At 31.9% G+C, this 9,180-nt stretch overlaps 1 long non-coding RNA gene across 1 annotated transcript; it reads left to right on the top strand.

Annotated features, from left to right (window-relative positions):
• The first annotated feature begins 2,284 nt into the window (after positions 1-2,284).
• On the top strand, positions 2,285-8,708 carry LOC111011659 (uncharacterized). The gene is made up of 3 exons (XR_002601446.2): positions 2,285-2,473; positions 3,074-3,294; positions 8,666-8,708. It is a non-coding gene; the product is annotated as an uncharacterized LOC111011659 (long non-coding RNA).
• The last annotated feature ends 472 nt before the right edge of the window (positions 8,709-9,180 follow it).

The following is a 9,180-nucleotide window of genomic DNA, read 5'->3' on the forward strand; positions in this document are numbered from 1 at the left end:
TATCCCTCATGTCGATGTGGAACCTATGGAAATATATGGATATGTCGATGAAAATATCGACGTAGCGACAGATATTTAAAACCATGTTAGTACCACGTAAAAGGACAAATTTATTTTGCATATTTTGCGTGGCACACCTCACTTTCACATTTAAATCCTTCATTTTCCACGGAACAGAATTATTCAAACTGAAAAGACATGACCAAATCCAGTTTGATCTGAGTCCAATTCAGAGCTTCAAATTTAATTATTCTCTCCCTTTTTCTACTGAAAAATAAATAACGTAGAACAGTGCTGTTGGAAATCCTCCAAATGGTGGTTGTTGACTGTGAAGCCAAACTTTCAAAGTCTTCACAATAATTTTAATGCCTCTTGATTCGAATAAGATTATTGTACTAAAATACTTTTAGAATGAATATTTGGTCCTTTTTTTTTTTCCTTTTTTTCAGTTTGGTGAACTAATTTTTGTCACTTCCAATAATACTAGTCATTTATTTAGTTATATATATATTTCAAAATAATAGTGGCAATAAAGAAAATTATTGCAGACAAATTAATTAGATTATAAGTAATTCATTTGCAATATTAAAAAAGCACAAGGTAAATTAGTAATTATTGAATCCTGATTATTCCCAACTTAATCAATGGTTATCCGTAGCAACAAAGTAAAAGAAAACGAAAAGGAACACCCTTCAATTGCAAAGGCAAGTACTACCATATTGTCTATTCCATTTCAAAGTTTCATATTAAGATTGATTTTAGATCATTCTACTTTAAAGGTTGTATACTAGTATTGGTATATTTAAGTTGTACTGAAGAGGTTGTTAAATAAAGTTAATTATATTTTGTTTGTTTATCCCAAACAATAAATTTACAAATCTCACCCACTAATGTAATAAAAAAAGACTTATGAACTAAACACGAATTATTAAAACTTAATATCTATGGCTCATTCCTCACACAACGATTCACATATACAGGTTTTTCATATTAAAATGGGACTAAAACATCACTAGAAAGTAACAAAAAAATAAATAAATACACCAATTAATTAAGATTGTTGGAAAAAGTTTTAAAAAGTATAAAAAATTTATATGGAACTAGGTGGAAAGCTATTACATTAAAAAGTGTTAGAACCAATTAGGATTGTTGGCTACTTTTTTTAAATCACCAATCCAACAAGTGGAAATCTATATTAGATATTGGGAGAAAATGAGAACATAAGTGGTGCAAATTAAAGCTCACCGGTTCAAATCTTAATTTTTTTTTTCTTTTTTCCACTAAAACTCTTCCAACAACGAATTCAGCTCAATGTTTATAACAACAATTATGATTAAACTTTACATATGATCAACTTTTTTTGAGGAGTGAGAAACCCATTTCATTGAGAAGGTATGTGATGAACATACCAAAGAAGTCGGAGGGTATATAAAAGCGCTCTAATTTAACGAAATGGTAGATAAATTATAATTAAAAAAAGATGGGATTTTGAAGACCAAGTTGATGCCAAGATTTTAATATCCTCCCAAAGTTGAGCAGAAGAGCGAGATTTGTTCAAAAAATATCGCTTGTTTCTTTCCAACCAAACACTACACATATGATCAACTTATTGCATGCATATAGATTTCGTTATTTATGATTGTACCAACTCCAGTCTTGCGAAGTACCTCACTTTGGATTTATGGCATGTTTCTTGTTCGTACGTCGATCCCTTTCTCAAAATGCTGAAATATTTCTAGGCATAAGTGTAGCTTTTGAACACCCCCTCTTGCCATTTGACATATGCCACATCATTTGTTAAATTTGGCACTTAAAGCTTGAGCAGAAAGATTAGGCTTGTATCGAACATACTTTTTAAATTGAGTTCTGACTATGAGTTATTTGAGTTGAAGCATTTGAATTTTATTTTTGAACTAGATGCTCGTTTGAGTTTTTGAAGTCTAATATACTATCAATATTTATAGAGTTTCATCTCAAAATCAATTGACAATGAGATAAGTAGCTGATTTAAATTATAAATAATTGTTAAGACTTTTATCTTTTCGATGCGTGACCTTTAACCATTAAAACTAGCTAACGTCATTCCCGACGTCCTAGGAAATAAAAACATTGACACATGAACATAAGCATTGACCATGTCATAACTTCTACTGTAAGAATATAAGAGATTAATTTTTCGTTTCAGAAGAATAAAAGTCCAAAGTTTAAAGTCATGATGCGTGTGGACTTCTGTAGCAGGGTTTCAATTTATACAACCAACCAATAAATTTTCGATTGAAAAATCTCTCTATAAATATTCTCAGATGTTGCAAATATAATTTCACGGCTTAAAGAAGCTTGCTTCTTTTGCAAACAAAAATGGGTACCAAAATTTGTTCGTTTATTTGGAAATTGCTATTTGTTGCTGTGCTTCTCATGATTTCTCATGTTGCTGCAAGAGAAGGGGTCTACAAATCCAAACCCCACTTAGTTCGTAAGTTTATTTGGCTACTTTCACATTATTGTTTGAAGATTTACTAAAAAAGTATTTATTGTGTTTAATCTATGCTATATAGAAAAGCACCGAGGAAAAAATTTTAATCATTTTTGCTGCTACCTTGATCACTATTTTGCTCTTGGAGAGGGCTCTGTTGCTCTCTCTTCAATTTCCTTCAAATTCCACCCGTTATCACTCACCATGCATTAAAGTATCACTCACCATGCATTAAAGTGAGCATAGATCAGTGGTTTTGAATTCAATCTAAGAGATTGTGAGTTCGAATTCCCTCTCCAACATGTTTTACTACAAAAATAAAATAAAATCTCTCACCATGTGACTCTCCCTCCCATTCAAATTCCTGACGATTTATAAGTTGATGAAACAATGAGAGTTTTGAGTTTTTTTTAGTATAACATGTAGGGGTAGAAGATCGAACTCACAATCGTTTAGGAATATACGCCAATTACCACTTAATTATACTCGTTTCGGTGAAATCATTTTATCTTACAATACGAGTTTTAATTAAATTGAACTCGGGCAAAAGTCCAGTTGACACCCCGTTCTCTCTTCGCATTTTCTTTTTCGGGTTTTCAGGTAAACAAGATGTCCTGAAATCTTCTAGGCTACCAAAGGAACGCTACAGGGGAGGTATTCCTTGCTGTGGGAACTATTAATAATGACTCCAAAGAGCAGTTAAATCTTTATTTAGGATCATCAGTTGGACGTTAGTTTTATATCTCGATAAAGTTTTGTATTTAATATTATGTTATTATCACATTTTAAATAATTAGAATCTATGTATTTGGTTTCAAAAAGTTTGAGGTGAAGTTACAACTCCAAATGATCAATTATTAGCTTCTTTACGCTACTTTGTTCAATCAAAGGATTAATAAAACCTGAAAAATCTATGTATTTGGTTGCAAGTGATTTCATCTTTTTTCTTTGGTGAATGCTTATTAAAACTCTTCTCTGATTGCTTCTAGAATTTATTGAAACGGTTGTTGTTGTGCCTTATTCTTCGCAAGCAAGACTTAACTGTCCTCAGTTTTTAATTCCAACACTTTAAGGTATCTCTCCCATATTGTTATGGGAAGGATCACGTTAATTCTCATATGTTGATGCCTTCATACGGAATGCATAAATACCCCTCTCTCAAATAGTAGAAATGTGTTTTAGTGCAATGGTCTTTGTTCTATCATTTGGTTTATTTGGTTCGAGAGAAACAACCGTCTCTTTTCAAGTAAATATAGATCTGCAACTCTTCTATTGAATGATATAAGAAACGCTGCTTCCTCTTGATCATCTAAATCAAAGTTCTTTTGTAATTATAACATTCTCACCCTCTCTTTAAATTGGAGTGCTTTTATTTAGCCTCCTTTTGTGGTATGTTTCTCACATATCTTGTGACTGAATGGTGATCTTTTTTATTTTTTTAAAAAAAATATATACATATAAATGAGCTATTGATCTTTTCATTGCTTATAGATGAATACAACAAGAAATTTAAGAGCTTATCTGACCAACTTGCTGCTATGAAATTTCCCTTTAGATGATGTGACTAAGGTCTTTCATTCCGACTGACAAATGGAGGAAATCAACTATATATTGGGGTTGCAAGATGTGCAAATAAAGTCCACAATTATCTTTATTGGTATGATACTTTTTTGGTGAAACCAAAAATAAAACCATGACGGTTATACCCAAAACGGACGATATCATGTACCATTTTAAAATCGAAAAACAAACATTCAAGCTCAAACTAGAATTCTTCTCTCTTATGGCTATGATATCAATCTATCGTTTCAAAATCAAATGAAACTAATCAAGATAGTAAATCAAGGAGAAGAAACATGAATACTAAGATTTTGTAGTTGTTCGACTGTAGTCTACATCTACGGTAGAAATCAGAGATCAATACTTCTTTCTCTTTTTTCTTTTTTGGTATAACACATGTGAGTGGGAGATCGAACTTACACCATTTTAGTTGGAAATATATATCAATTTATCACTAAACTATGCTCATTTTGACGACATCAATACTTCTTATTTGCTCTAAATGAATCAAATATACAAATTACAGAGTTTTCTTTCTATTTTTGGTGGTAAAAATTAAAGTACATAGATCTAGGTGTGCTTTTATTTCTGGCAATAATAATAATAAGTGCCTTTATCACAATTTTAATGCGTAGAATTTTTCAAACTTCACCAATAAAAGACAAGAGGTTTTATCAATACAAAGCAAAAAGTCTCTCCAATCACTTTCATGACAGATCAAAATTTTTAAAACACTCTTTACTTTTCCATCAATAAAATTAGAGAATAAATGTACAAACCCCTTTTTGCTATATAAATATGAAATAACAACTAAAAATCTTCATTTTTTAGTACAAAATAAGAAGGTGGAGAGGTAGGGATTCGAACTTAGAATCTCGATTATTACCGTTTACCACTTATCATTAGCTACACTGCGCTTTGGCAATAACTAAAACTCTTGAAAAATCAGAAACCAGAAATCTGCATCCAAATCCATCCGATTAATTATTCAGTAGCATATATATAGTTTCCAGCAAAATCATAGGTTCGATCAGGGTGTCACAAGTCTTGGTGGCAGCGGTACTTATTTCCCTAATTTTGGCTTCTAATGTTTCTTCAAGGAAGTTGGTTGCTGTCTCTCACACAGTTTGTAAGTAAATTAATTTATTTCCTTCATTAATTATTCTCTGTTTTTTCTCTACTAAATTCCTGCTGAACACACAACCCTCTTAGCTTGTTAATTTTTACTTAAATCTAAGAGGAACAAGATGACTTAGGACCACCGGAGTCTAGCTCCGACGTCCTCCTGTTGCAACCGCAGAGCGTTCACCTGCAGCTCCTCCCCATGGCGAGAACTACAAAAAGAAATAGCATTCCGGAGAACAAGGGTAGAGCGAAGAAGGAATAAGTAGACAATTGTCCCATCTTGATTCATTTTAGAGCCAAAATTATATGAGAAGGAAAAGTTAAAAATTTTAACTTTTTCTCTCTAATCTTTCCTCTAAATCTTAAGAAAAGGGAAAGATATATCTACGGTCGGTACAGATAATAGTTAAAGGTTTGACTCAAACATATGGTCTCGATTACGAGGAAGCCACTCATCTCGTGAGACATCATTATCTCAAGAATTATTATGGGTCTTGTAATATATTAAGCGATTGTTTTCAGAGAAAGAAGAAGAATAATTAATTAATAAAGCTCTTCTTGCAAGATCGGTACTTGTGAATTGTGATGATTACTGATTAGCGTTGTTTTCAATTTTCATATACATTTTCCACTAAGTCTAATGCTTGGTTGTATCTTCTCATGGATTTATTAATATTGAAGTTTTTATTTGGAATATGTTGTCAATTTTAGTACCCTAGCTAATTTCTTTCAACTCCCTTTTAAGTTTTGAATCTGTAGTGATTTGTACAGGGGAATGGGGAAAATTTCGAAGCACATAAAATTTGATTTTGGATTAAATTTGTGGATTTTACCTATAGCAGAGAGATTCTTCTTTCTACGGACTTCTCTGTAAATGATTTTAGAATTGGTGATTTAAGCGAAAGAGATTTTGGCATGATTGCTATTGTCAAAATCATGGTAAATACTATTTCAACATCAATGTTATTGTTATATATACATTTTCAATACCATTTCAACAGCCTTATCCATAGATATTTGATGAAGTTGGTGTGAATTGCTTGTTTTCCAAGCATATCATTTTATATTTTTAAAGGGAAAAGTCTTCAAAATTTTTTTGTGAGGGTATTAATTTAATTTCATGATTCGCTGGACAATTACACTCTCCTCTTAGCTGGTCTAGCTTCGATTAAAAATTTAAGTAATTCTATAAAATCCACCCCCTCTAAATTTTCAAAACTGAAATATTAAATGTAAAAAGTTATAATGTAAAATTTTGTCCCTATCAATTTTCTTTTTGTTCATCCCCTAGAATGGTATACAGTGACAAATGTATGGACTTTATGGTACCACTTATTTTGAGGTCTCAGGTTCGAGTTTGCCACATGTCATCGATTTTGGAGAAAAAAAGTACACTTTTATTAATTTGGAATTTTCCAAAAAAAAAAAAAACTAACTAAAAATGTGGGGGATATATATACAATATATGGCCCTACAATCTATTAATAAACTCCATCACTAAATTAAAAAATACACAAGTGATGTCATCATACAATAGCCAAAAAGTCTTAGTCTTTGCAATAACTTTGATGACAAGTTAAAAGGATTTTGGGAACCCTTTCGTATTTTCAAACAGATACTATTTTGTGGACCGAATACTTGTTTGATATTTTGAGGGTCTAATATCCTATTAATATTTATGGAGTTTTATCTCAAAATCGATTGACAATGAGAGGAGTGTTGGGGTTGCAAGGTATACAAACAAAGTCCCACATTAACTAGCTAGAGAATAGGTGATCCATGGTATACAAGGATAAAAAAAGAAAAAAAATGATAATTATCTACCCTGGTACGATGCAGAATTAAATTATAAGAAAGTTTTAAAATCAAAAATGAATATTTGTGAATAATGTATATACCATTTGAAAATGAATAGTTTAGATAGAATCGAAAGTTCGATTGATCCAGGTACTTGGGACCCGATGGATGAAGACATGGTCTCTTTGGATCCCATTGAATTTCATTCGGAGGAGAAACCTTATAAAGATCGTATTGATTCTTATCAAAGAAACACATGATTAACTGAGACTATTCAAACAGGCACAGACGTTTTGGGTGAAACTAAAAACAAAGCCGCGAGTATTATGTCCAAAACGGACAATATCATACCATGGTGGAGATAGTTGGGGTACCGTTATCCTAGGAGTGGCTCACTTAAATTATAAATTCTTGTTAAGACTATTATCTTATCGATCCGTGATCTTTAACAATTAAAACTAGCTAACATCATTCCTGACGTCCTAGGAAACACAAACATTCAGACACCACCACAATAAAATTGGTTTTTGCCAAAAAAATGTCGTTAAAACTCGTTACGGGTCGCTAAAACTATCAGCAATGCATACGCATTCGTCATTTACGGAGTCGCTAAAACCGCATCGTCTTTGCTTTCTACGACAACACATGCCGTCGCTAATGATTACTATCAGCAATTACACGCAAGCATCGCTGAATCCCTTATTAGCGACGACGAAAAGCATCACTGATAATATTATCAGCGACTATACATTCTCGTCGCTGAATATATTATTAATGACGAGAATGACATGTCGCTAATAATATTATGAGCGACTGGACTATCTTGTTGTCGCTGAATATATTATTACCAACAACTTTATATGTCCCTGAATGTAAGCATTGACCATATCATAACTTCTGCTGTGAGAATATAAAGATATAATTTTTCCTTTTCGAAAAAATAAAGTCCAAAGTTTAGAGTCATGATGCGTGTGGACTTCTGTAGAAGGGTTTTCAATTTAAACAAGCAACCAATCAATTTTCCATTGAAAAATCTCTCTATAAATATTCTCAGATGTTGCACATATAATTTCACGACCTAAAGAAGCTTGCTTCTTTTGCAAACAAAAAATGGGTACCAAAATTTGTTCATTTATTTGGAAATTGCTATTTGTTGCTGTGCTTATCATGATTTCTCATGTTGCTGCAAGAGAAGGGGTTTACAAAGCCAAACCCCACTTAGTTCGTAAGTTTATTTGGCTACTTTCACATTATTGTTTGAAGATTTTCTAAAAAAATATTGATTGTGTTTAATCTATAAAACACAAAGCTAAATAAGGGAAAACTGTACCTTCCTATTTGCTTTTTAATATTAATCCTTTTTTCTAATCACTATTTGCTTTTTAGTTTATTTGACACCATCTTCTCTCTTCACTTTCTGTTCGAGAAATCATACAATACTGATTTCTTTTTTTTTTTCTTTTCTTTTTGGGGGGGTTTTCAGGTAAACAAGATGTCCCAAAAGCTTCAAGTCTACGAAAGGAAAGCAAGAGCAAGAGGGGAGATATTCCTTGTTGTGGGCACTATTAATAGAAGACTCGGAAGATCAGTTGAATCATAATTTTAGGATCATCAGTTGGACGTTTGTTTCATATCGATAAAGTTTGTATTTAATATTATGTTATTATCACATTTTAAATAATTAGAATCTATGTATTTGGTTTCAAAAAGTTTGAGGTGAAATTACAACTCCAAATGATCTATATTATTAGCTTCTTTACGCTACTTTGTTCTATCAAAGGATTAATAAAACCTTAAAAATATATGTATTTGGTAGCAAGTGACTTTATCCCTTTCCTTTGGTGTATGCTTATTAAAACTCTTTTCTCTGACTACTTCTGGAATTTATTGAAATGGTTCTTGTTGTGCTTATTATTCTTCGCAAACAGTTTGGTTTTCTGCATTAAGTTTTTCACCAGTGTTTGCTAAATCCATACATATATATTGATCAGTTGAAATCATCTGAATTCTCTTCTAAGCCTTTTGGAGGATCCATTTTATAAAAATCTCTCCTTGGGAGATAAATTTTATTTGCAAGAGATTTTGACATATAAAGGGCAACATTCTCTATTTCTATTACTCGCCTAAACACATTATCTGATAGATAGAGAATCATGGTACTATACGCAATTATTCTGTCCAATCCAAATTTGGCTGACATTGTTCTTTGCTGAAGACTACTTTTT

The sequence above is a fragment of the Momordica charantia genome (assembly GCF_013281855.1).
Source record: "Momordica charantia cultivar OHB3-1 chromosome 10 unlocalized genomic scaffold, Mcharantia_2.0 BLBB01000010.1, whole genome shotgun sequence".
NCBI classification, from domain to species: Eukaryota; Viridiplantae; Streptophyta; class Magnoliopsida; order Cucurbitales; family Cucurbitaceae; genus Momordica; species Momordica charantia.